Source organism: Bacillus rossius, chromosome 2, assembly GCF_032445375.1.
Source record: "Bacillus rossius redtenbacheri isolate Brsri chromosome 2, Brsri_v3, whole genome shotgun sequence".
Taxonomy (NCBI): domain Eukaryota; kingdom Metazoa; phylum Arthropoda; class Insecta; order Phasmatodea; family Bacillidae; genus Bacillus; species Bacillus rossius.
The window spans coordinates 97858481-97870775 of record NC_086331.1 but is presented as its reverse complement, the minus strand read 5'-3'; the positions used below and the strand labels follow the sequence as shown (position 1 = coordinate 97870775).

Here is a 12295-nt window from a genome sequence, read left to right as displayed (position 1 = left end):
TAAAGACGTATTCACGTCAAAAAAAAAATTCCCCCTCAAAGCGCCTAAACAAGTATAACTTCAAAAATCTCTGGTAGTAGGCCTACGAGCGCGAGCATCTGGCTCGATGCTGGACCGAAGCAGGCCGGATCAAGAAGCACTAAGCATTGGTGTTTGCTAGGAACACGACAAGCCAAGCGCCGGGACCGAACCACGGACCTCACGAGATATGCAGTGGCGCAAATCTGTAGGATTCGCAAGGATCTCTGGATAGGGTGCTCGTGTGTTGTACACTGCCCATATTTTGGCCTATATGTATGCAATATGCAGACAACTTTGAAATTTACACAAAGTTTTTCCTAAAACATAATCTTTAGGTTAACGTTTAATACCCCCTTTTAACAATCACTATTTTGCAAACGGGCCCCCTCAGTGAGGGGCTTCTTAATTCCAGGTGGAGCATGGACCCCCCCCCCCCCCCCGGGCAACCACGGGATCTACGCTCTTGCTCATATGTACATATGCACATATGTACATATTTACTCTGAAAGCAAATAATCTGGACTTAACTTACGTGCAAAATCCGCAAAATTTCAAACAAATGTTGATACAAAAATTAAACCATGTAGATTTACCTTAAAGGAATTAAAATTATGACAAGATTTCTGTTGAGAAAATTTGAGGCATAACAAAAAATGAAAAATAGTTAATAGTGATAAATTTATGGGCGTGAAACCGAGACGCAAATCCTGATTTTTCATTGCATAGTGTTCCTGTAAAAAAAATACTCGTTAGTGAATATCTAATAGCACACAAACAAACTTTTAACCTAAAATGATTCAATCTCCTAATTCATTTAGTCATTTTATGTAGGCAGCTAAAATGTAAAAATTGTGGAACTCATAAATAATTGTATAAAATTGTATTCAAAGGACATTTTTAACTATATTAAAATAACATCATAAAAACAGCATTTTTCCGTAAATATTAAATAAATAACTGCTGTTAACTGATAAACACCATCAAGATGTTTGCAACACAGAAACAAATGTAACACTTATTTTAGCAGGACCATATTCGCAACATATTTTCACATGAAGATAAAATGAGCTTAGATATTCAGTGAATGTGCCACGCGCTAAGCGAAATTATAGTATAACGGCGTCAATTCTTGTATGGTTTCATGTAACAAAAAAATATTTTTGCGTTGCACGTAGAGGCGACGAAGCAGTTTATTCGCGCACCGGCGAAACCGTTTAGTTTCCGTGAGGTGATTCTGTTCAAACAGTAACCACTGCGAGAATGTCCAAAAGCGCGGGGTCGCTAAGGGCGACATTGGCTGGCGCATCACACGCCTCTTCGCCTCTACGTGCAGGCGTAACTATAGATAGCGTGGAGACTTCGCGTCGGTAATGCGTCTCCTCGGTGAATTTAGGCGAGTCCCTTAATTTCATAGCGGAAATATAAAAATAAGGTTTCATAAATACTGACACCCTTCTTGAAATGCCGCGATTAAAAACTCTCGCAACTAAGAGCGTCGATAAAAACCAAATACTACGTACACTCTAAAAAATACTTTCGTAAAAAACAGGTTTATGGGTGATTATATATACATACACACATACACATACATACATACACGCAAGGAACGTGGCGGACGTTTTCTGAGCTGGTGATTTTTTCATTCATTCCGTCGATGCTTCATTGTCACGTCGTCACCCTTCCTCGCTCTCACGGTCATATAGCTAGGTCTGGCAACTTACCTTCATTCTCCGTCGGCTTAGTGAAGCTCGTGGCGGCCTGCGATCAAACGGCGCTAGTAGTAGTTGAAACCATGATTAACACTGTGCTGATTGGAAGCATAGTATAAAATATAACATTATTCCTAATTTCGTCTCAATTTTTGAAGTTTTTTCACAGATTACTATTTTTTCATTCGTTTGGGTGCTTGGTAAATGCTTATATCTGTACCAATACCTTAAATGTTTTTGCGACGAATTTGTTACTTTAGTTGAAGTTATGTTTCGGGAATATGTTTTAAAGTATTGTCACGGCAGGGGGCGTGGCGCAGTGGTCGAGCTCATGGTCTGGCGATCTGCCGGCACGGGTTCGATACTCACTGGTACTGGTTTTTTTTACATTTTCATTTCTTTATTTCTCAAAATATTAAACTATTAATCACATAATTTAAATATGTTTCAATAATTAAATTACACAAATACAATTCAAAAAATATAATTGAAAACTGTACTATTTAAAACAATTTCTGTTTAAATATATACATTTAAATGTTTACATATATTTAATTTCCGTAACTAACAGTTTAATATTGTGAGAAATGAAAATGAAAATAAAAAGAAATTACATGTAACAGTGGGTATGAAACCCGAGCCGGCAGATTGCCAGGTCATGCCTTGACCACTGCGTTACGTCCCTGTCTTGACCATCCGTTAAAACACAATCCTGAAACATCACTCAACTAAACTAAATTCGTAAACATTTTAAGGCATTTGTACAGATTAGGCATTTACCAAACATCCAAACGAATGAAAAAAAAAGTAATCTGGAAAAAAATTTCAACGCCAAGGCAAAGGGTAGGAAGTTGCCAGACCTATCCATTATGATCGTGATCGCTTTAACGACAATGTTGACAGAAACAACTATATTGATTTGAACAGTTTTAATGCAGTACAAACTTTGCGTTTGATATCAAATAAATCGAATTCGTTTCGGCTTGGGCCGTACATTTATAAGAAAATTTTCAAAAGCTATGACAGCGTCTAGTGAGACAATTACAATAAGGTAGTTATATAATCCCAAACAATTTATTCTGTCCTTGATGCCAATGACTTCCCAGGGGAAACTATTCCTAGCAGCCAGCCACTTAACTTCAGGCAGTTCACCAGTTATATACTATGCTTAAACTACCCAGTTTTTTAAAAATTAAACGATACAAAACTGTCAGGGAATAAATAAAGTTTAAACCATTTCGGCATTTCTCGGTTCCTCTCTCTCATACGCAGAGCTGATTATTTCATTTTCTTGTCATTACCACTATTTAAGGGATTACCCTGGAAATTTAATCAGCTAGCTCTCTTGCATTTATTCTTCAGTCAAAAATTCCCTCGACAGATATCCACGAAACGTTATTTCCGAGCTGTAACATTTGCGTGACTTTTTACAGATGTTAACATTTAGTAAATATCTGTTGAGAACATTTGAAGCGAAACGTAAAGTGCAAGAGAGCAAGGGGCGCAGTCAGGGGGGGGGGGGTTAGGGGTTCAACCACCCCCCCCCCCCTAGCACCAAATCATTAATTAACTTCTTATACATCACTTTAACAAATTTCATTTTAAAATTAATAAAAATTTTACCATTACAATATTTAAATTAAAGAACAGAAAACTGCTAAAATAGCACTATTTTACACCTTAAAATCCTAATTTTCCCGGGGGAGGACCCCCGGACCCCCCGCTTTAATACGGGGGGGGCCATGCTTCTTAACACCCCCCATACACAAATCCTGGCTACGCCACTGAAGAGAGCTATAGTGGTAAATTCACAGGCAAAACCCTTAGATAATAGCGACAAAAAACAACTAATATGATGCCGTAAGGCCTGATTCCTTCATTTTATAGTGTTACTGAAGAAAAAAAAGCTAGCGCACAAACAAACAAACAAACAAAGAAACAAATGAGCACGACGGCCGACTCACTCATCACGCCTACGTCACGGGCCCTCCCGCGCCGCGCGCCACTGCTCGACGAGCGGCCAGACCTTTCCCGTCGCCTCGCCCCTTTCGCGACAACCCCTCCTCGGCGGCGTCATCGCGCTCGTCCTTATCGCTCCCTTCTCTCCGCCGATTTATCAACTCTCGGCCGGGCCCCTCCCCGCCGCTTCCTCCTCCCGCCGCTGCAGTGTTGCCAAGTCCGCGGCCCGAAATACTCCGCCGCGACCAGCACTTCCACCACGCTCCAACATCTGACATGAGGTTGCTTGTAAATAATAAAGCAAAAAAAAAAATGTTCTCATGAGGTACAATTTGAAAGCTAAAATAACATTAGTGACGTGTGTTGCTTTCATTTCAAACTAACAGCTGATCGAAGGGCGTTAAAACATTTAAAGCTGGTGCTTTTTCACAAGTTCACGTGAATTCATATCAATGAATTGATTCATGAAAATTGAAAGTTTGTAGTTTTACACATTATTCAACTACTTAATCCTGTATTATATATATATATACACACACACACACACCATTATTAACTCTGTATTAATTCATATTAGGTTGACATTTCCTTGTAAGTTTTTCAAATATAGTCTAAAATAATTTATAAAAATGACTGAAGATTTTTTTATGGAAGCATTAGATTGCTAAACAAATACTAAAACTATTTCAAATGACAAATGATAAATTGAATTCAATAAAATATAGAAATATTTCCATAAAAAAAACAAGGGTGCCGGGTTTAAAACGATTTCGTGATCTCATTTGTAATTCAAAGAATTGATTTCGATAAAAATTACAATTATTTTAAAGCAAAATGTGATTGTGTGAAAGGGAAGTTTAAAAAATAACCAAATTAGCGTCTACGTGCTAAAATAATTTCTACGCTGAACAATGTTGGAATTCATCGCGACTATTGGTAAACCCGCTAGGTTAGCAACACCGCTGCCTATGATGCACAAATCCTTTCTTACACAATCGGAAAATTTCCTGTGTAACATAGGAATTTTTTAAAGTTTAAAATAATAATAAACACTGGGTTGAAAGCGTGACATGAATTTATCAGGTGACGTCACAAAGATACTTCACGTGACGAGAGGCATGGCTCACATGAGCATATCCACACAATATCCATGCGGCCCGAGTCTCACCACAATCTCACTGCCTCGTCCGCCATGTTAACGTACATTTCTACGAATAAATATTTCGAAAATGAGAATAGAGGAGGTTAATTAAAAGGATTACTCAGATAAGAAAAAAAACAGGACGCAATTAGTAAACAAAATGTTTAAATTACGAAGTTTTTCACAAATAGTAAATATTGCTAATAACATTAGTTCCTTTAGCGATAGCCTAACATCAGGTTTTTTTTTTTACGAGCACAGAAATTGAATTGCTGCAGACTTTTGACCGAAGTTTGTTGGCATATCCTGCTTATGATTTTTTAACCGACTTCAAAAAAATAGGAGGTTCTCAATTCGTCTGTATTTTTTTCTATGTTTGTTACCTCAGAACTTTCGACTGGGTGAACCGATTTTGATGATTCTTTTTTATTTGAAAGCTGGTGCTTTCCGTGTGGTCCCATTTCAATTTGGTCCAGTTCTGACAATGGCATCCATTAGAAAACCACATGGACGAATAACTCAATATCACGCCAAACCGATTAAGATGGTTCTTTTTTTTTTATTGGAAAGGATGTAGCCTACTTCAAGGGTAGTTTGATGAAAGTTTGGTTAGGTTCTGATTATGGGATCCATGACAAAGTAACGGAACTCTTCAATTCTTAGGAGCAAATTAACGATACTCGGCTGAATCTTTTATAGGCTATCCGGATATTTTTGTCACCTACCGTAACGTGGATCAAGCTGAGACGGTTTGCACGTTGCTCTTCTGTCTCTTTGAATAGACGATCGTGTATCACGCTGAGTCGGTGGGCACGTTGCTCCTCCGTCTCATTCGATAGACGATCGTTGATCAAGCCGAGACGGTGACTACGTTTTTTCGATATTTTCCCTGTTCAAAACTTTTTCATGTAAAGCCGCATTTTCGAAAGTCTATTTTTGTGCTCTTCGCAAGTCTCTTTTGAAATTGTCCTCGAGGTAGATTTCCTCTGTTAAGATAGGCGTTTCTCCCTGACTTCGTTTGTTTCATTTAAACGGCGCTGTCTCATATGAGCAGCACGTTTAGTAGGTCTACCCATATTCAGACAAATTAGTAAGTCTAATACTTCAGATTCACTAAAAATAAAAAATAAAAAATAAAAAAATTATAAAAAACCGACTTCAAAAAAATATTCCAAAACAAATTAATATGCACTAAAAAGTAAAAAAAATAATTGCGTATTCTTCTACAACTTAATAATCAACTTACTTTTTCTACTTGTCAATATGTAGGTACGATCTATGTGTTTACCAAGCAAAAAGGTAGGTATAATGTAGTTACAATTATTGTTATTTTTGGAGTCGGTGTCAGCCAAGGAAACACTACAATATACCTAGCAATCATAATACGAGAATACTTTGAGAAATATTTTTTTTTTTTACAAATTGACTTTTATACGAACGACAATATACTGTGAGAACTGTGACAGAATACCAATACCTAATTAAATCCATTTACAAATTATCTTTTATACGACAATATACTGTGACAATATCTGCGACCTTGAAACGACATAACTAATACCTAATTAAACCAAACAAACGAACTTTAATACGACACTATCCTGAGGCATAATGTAGCAAACGGTGATACGAAAATATAGCCAATATTAAACACAAGGACTTATCGTAAGAAGGACGGTGTAGGTATGTGTTGAGTTAGATTTGAAGTGTGACACAGACTCTAAAAATAAAAATAACAATAATTGTAACCACATTATACATAGGTACCTTCTTGCGTGGTAGATAGATCGTACCTACATATTGATGAGTAGAAAAATTAAGTTGACTATTAAGTTGTAGAAGAATACGCAATTATTTTTTTTTACTTTTTAGTGCATATTAATTCGTTTTGGAATATATTTTTTTGAAGTCGGTTTTTTTTGTTAAAATTTGTGTTTATTAAAGAACGCCACACTGAGATTGTATGGATTAAATGTCTTCTAAGTAAAACATTTTCAAAGTGTCACGAATAAAACAAAATAGGTATCAAGAATGGGATCTCTTAAGGGGGGAGATATATAAAGTGAAAGACACCAACCACATTGGTTTCAACAGTTTATAAAAATGTATCGTTTAATATTGGAATTTTTTTCCTTCGTTAAGGCATAGATCAAACATTAAGAGATTCAAAAAGCCCACAATATAGTGTATATTACAGTGTTATTACAGTACAGTTGTATTCATATAAAAAAAGAATTAAATACTAAAAGTCAGTGACATTACAAAGTAAACTACTTGGAAGTGTTACATTCCAGGTTTTCCCGGCAAACAACCCAATAAATAACACTTTAAAACTTAACGTTGTATGTAGTGATTTGAAGATTGTAGTAAGTTACGTCTTTTAACCAAAGTGAGTTATTTTTTAAAGTTTTCATTTTGAAAATATATATATATATATTTATATATGTGATCTGCCGACGACGTAACCTCACGTGGCGACAATCGAACGACAAATGCCTTGCACCACGCAGTTGCCTTCCTTTACAAAGTTAGAAACAAAGGGCGGCAACCCCGTGGGCCAACAAACCGATCACAGGACATTATTAAGTACCTGACCATACAGGGAAATTACGTTGCTGAAAATTATTCTCTGAAAATTCTGAAAATTCACGTCACACCACATCATGGTTGATTGGTTGGCTGAACCTTCTGGGCTATTGCTGCGCAGTCATGCGCCCACATGATGGGTTTTCCAGCAACGCATTTCTTAGATACAAAAAAAATTACTTCAGGGCGCCAGTGTGTCCCATTACTGTCTTCCTGTTTTTCAAACATTCTAGAGTTTGCTAGAATGTTACAATGTGCTTTAAATTATAATAAAAACGTAAATTAATACACATATTAACTTAAACGGACTAAACAAATTAGTGAAAGATTTATAATAAAAAAATTACATTAACATTAAACTTGATGTAAAACCTAACCCAAATAATAATATTAAAGCATAAACAAAATCATTTAAATGCCTATGTATAATAACAGAACCATGAGTATTAATTATGAATAAAAATATTATGCAAATTAGTTAAAATATTATTATCATACGGCAGGATTATGCTATGCCACAGTAGCAAGTCACTATTAACTTAAAAAATTCCATGAAATTAATTAACTACGACTCAACGAAGACAATTTCTAATGTTAAACGAAAGAAACTTGTGATTGCCAAAAAACTGTTGAAACCAATATGGCGTACTTCAGTTCATATTTCTCCTCCATAACGTGTTGGTGAAAGTCTCGCGTGGCCTTGTACAGGCGAGGACGACTTTAAGGTCAACCTACTAGCTCCCACTCAGCGCATCTTCGCCTTTAGTGACTGGCAAGCAGACATACAGCTATAACCAACGCAATCACATTTGAAGTCGAGCTGTCGCAATTGGGTTTCAAGCGCGCATTTTCGTTGCGCCAGAGCTCGGAACAAAAAGCAATTCCTTCCCACGAGAGACTTCGAAAAACGTTATAAGCAAACGTTTGGAAATTAACGCAACATTAAAAAATAAATATAAATATATAAAAACAATAAAATATTAACCACCGTAGTGAAAAACTTTGTTTCCCTTCCCTAAGAAAACAGGGACGTGATATCTCAGTAAACTTTTAAAAAGCCTAGGCTGGCAATGGTATTCGTGGGCTCACATTAACTTTCACAGCTGTGTTAACCACGCGACGTAAAGCTATACAGTTAGCCTTGGTTTTTCTAAGTTACACTGAATGATTTTTTTTGTATAATTGTGTGTTTTGTGAAAGTGTATGTAAATGTAGATTTCAGCAGTTTTCTTGGTGCCATGATCCTCACACATTTTCTGAAAACATATGTTCAACTGTCGCAGGTACAATCGACTAATGTTAGGCCTCGAGCAACATGAACAATGTGGAGCTACACGCCTGACTTCATAACGTATTTACTGGGATACCAATATGGCAATGCACGTCTGTTTTTGAAACACCACTAACTCTTGTCTAACGTAGGCAGTAAAGCAAGAAATTGAAAATAGTTTTATTTTGAACGACAATATTTATGTAGTGTTTATGAGGCATAAACCAGAAAATATCCAAGCACATTTTTTTTTTTTTAAATTTCTAGCTTTGAATTCATATCTCATGCAGGATAACTAACAAAAAAAAAAAAAAAAGGTAAACTATTCACTCTCTGACGATATGGACAAATGCCAAAACACATTCGTTGTCTCAGAAACATTTTTGTATATACAAATTTGCTGGACCAGTCACAGGTCCAACACGTACCTTCTTCAGGAATTTGGACTTTTTCCATCTTCACAACTAAATTTTAAAATAGCATTAACTGGTGTCCAATCGAGTTTTTATGTTCAAAGCCTATTTTTTAAGGCCAAAGTTTTAAAAGCGCATCCAGAGCAACAAGCACTAAACCGAACCAGCACTCCACTTCTCTCGTCTGGCAAAATGGCCAACAAAAACGAAAATAATTTACAGATTTTTAACTCACTCAGAGTCACCAAAACAGTCCACTAGAGCTAACCGGAATGAGATAGCAATAGACAAAAAATTCAAAGGTGAACTTAAAAAAATTATTAAAGATCTTCAGGAGGTTTTTCGCAAATGTGGTTGTCTATATACCATCTTCGCTGATTAATCAAAACATGTTACCCAGTAATCGGTATTTATTTTTTCATAATTGTTCTTTCATTTTGTATTTTACCGTTTTGAATTAATTAATTTACCAACCTAATTCCTTCTGTGCAATTCTGTGTGTGTTTACCTACCCGTAGGGTGTATCTTTTGACAATGCTGAACTAGGCTTGTGTTTTGTAAAAATGTAAGTATGTACATAAATATTAGACAGTAATAGTTTTATAACATTACGTAAGTCTATAATTTGTCACCGAGTTGCATACACTCCCATCTCAAAAAACGTTCAGAGAACAGAACTTAATTCACATGGACACATGCCATTATCTCGTGCTATGTACCACCATTCCCCAGGTCTTGCATCACGATCCGACACTAACCATCTACAATACTTGTCAGAGATGTGTGGATGACGTAACACCTTTACTAGAGCGTCCGAAGCCAAACAAACGGCAGCCTGTGTGTTTCAACACCTAAGAGTCTCTAAAACAACCACGACTGTGACTCTGGTGGTTTTAAGTCAAGTGTATCCAAATCAATGACTTACTTGAACCCTTGATGCTTTGTGTGTTAATCATCGCGACTGAATTAATTTCAATGCTGTGTTTTAAATAAAAAACGTGCTCATTAACAATACAGATATGAAACCAAATTTGTTGAGTAGTGTACAAAAACAATATTTATAATTATTCTAATAGCAGCTGGTGTTCTAACACCAAATTTTGACCAAATATGCTAAACAGAAGTCGAAGGTAGATAGATACAAATAGGTAAAATTCCTAGTATGAAATTTCGTCGAAATTTTAAAGCGTGAGAACATACTTATGCAGATGATAGACACAAATATAAGACGTAATCTCAAAATTGTTCTTGTTTTCCCTTTTCTGAAAGATGAAAATAAAATGACAATCACTCCAGAGAATACCGCAATCACGGGACTACGGTACTTGATATGCGAGTTGTGTCAAAAAAAAAGTGGAATGAGGTCTCTCTTGTCTCGATTGTGTCGTGGTGTCGGAAAACTCGAAGTGATACAGGACTCGGGTGGATAGCAAATAACAAACATGATGGAGCTGTACGTTAGTCAAGCTTTATAGTGCTATCTCAGGAGGCCTGCAAATATATTTTTTTTTGCGTCTTGGATAATCCTAATCGAACCGCCACTGGCCACACGTCACACTGAACGATTACGTGTGTATACGAATCAGAATATTGCAAATTAGAACGAGTGTTAATGCTGAAAGGGAGTGGTGAGAAAGTATAACCTTTCATCTTTAGTTCCTTACAGCTTTCTAAATCATCGCCCGGTGGGGAAAATATATAATTTTACACGAAATATTTAACATAACGCGAGAAAAATTTATGCTTTTATGTAAATTCATTTAATAATAAATTTCTATTTACGATACGCTGACATATGTAGCACACCTTTTACAGTTCCTTAAAATCTCAAATATCCTACTGCATAACGCATTGTCAAATGAGTAGGTTGCCATTTTATGTTAGTGGTCTGTCGACATTTCTGACAGATGCACATATTTTAGAAGCTACGAATAGAAGTTTATTTTCGCCAGTGCGGCGCCAGACTAAAAATATTTTAGATGAGTGTAGCTTTATGGTGCGCAGATATGAAAAGAACCAGGTCACGTCAAATTAAAAAAACGCATTCTTGGAGAAATAATTTTTAAGTTTCATCTTTTTGGCCCTACGTAAAACAAAACACAGAATACCGTGTGACGCAAGGTTGGAACAGCTCTGCTTGTTTCTTTAATTTTTTTTACTTAGTTTTTATAACATCAAGACATTTGGAAAGTATACGCGGAAATAGCCGAAGGATTAACGGGCACTGCAAACATTTAGTTTTTTTTCCAGCCTATCTGAAGATGTCATGAAATCAACTTCTGAAAATGATCATGATAAGCTGTTTCAAAAAAACGTTATTTCGTTTTCTTGTGATCACCATTAAGTAAGGAGTTTTCCTATAATTTAAATTTGATAGCTCTCTCGCATTTGATGTTTCGCTTCAAATTTTCTCATCAACTATTTACTTAACGTTATTTTCGAGCTGCAGAACGTCAAGCAAATGGTAATAATTTAACAAGTTTGCGTGACTTTTAAAGCTATCACTTCATAAAATATGACATGTTAAATGCAACATGCTATAGTGATAAAATTATATTAAAAGCCTTCAAACATTAACTTTGACCAGAAAATGGTACCACATGGCGTGGCGTTAACATAGCCCGGCGCGTACTCATTCGAGTCGATAACCAATAGGTATTTACTGATAAATTTAGCGAAATAATTGGGCGAAAGACGAACCCGCTAACTGTAACACATTAGTTGCGGTATCACAATTGTCTCGATGATGATTTGACACGTCCTGTCGAAGCCAATTTAAAATTCGGAAGCAACGCAGTATCGAACTGTGTGCGATCAATTCAACACATTAAAGGAGTTCATTCTTGATAGGTTTAATCAACAAACCCAATTGTTTAAAGCAATGTAGGTCGGTGGATTTAACTGGAAATATGTTTAAACTACTCTGTACTATCACAAAAGGGAAGTATTAACAGTTACATTTTTAGAGTGTTGAACCTACAGTAGACATTAAGTTCAAGCCAAAAGGTCATTCATTCATTACGCCTGCGATATTTTCAAGCCCAGGCCAATTAGAAGCTAGTCGTTTCATAAATACAGTATTATTGAATATAAGAAAAAAAAACGAAGTAAAGAACACTTCTGGAAATACTTGGTATGCCTACGGGCCCGTCTACAGATTCCCAAATCTGCGGGCGGTCAGTGTCCTTATCCTATT

General features: G+C 36.2%; 1 protein-coding gene across 3 annotated transcripts in view; it reads right to left on the bottom strand.

Annotated features, from left to right (window-relative positions):
* The window catches only part of LOC134529496 (four and a half LIM domains protein 3), a 411563-nt gene that overhangs the window by 258515 nt on the left and 140753 nt on the right, over window positions 1-12295 (bottom strand). The window contains exon 1 of one of the 3 annotated variants that reach the window (XM_063363642.1): window positions 3695-3789. The exons of the other annotated variants lie outside the window; for them this stretch is intronic. The gene's annotated coding sequence lies outside the window, so the exon portion shown is untranslated. Of the gene's footprint in view, window positions 1-3694; window positions 3790-12295 lie in introns of those variants that run through there. 3 annotated transcript variants of the gene reach the window in all.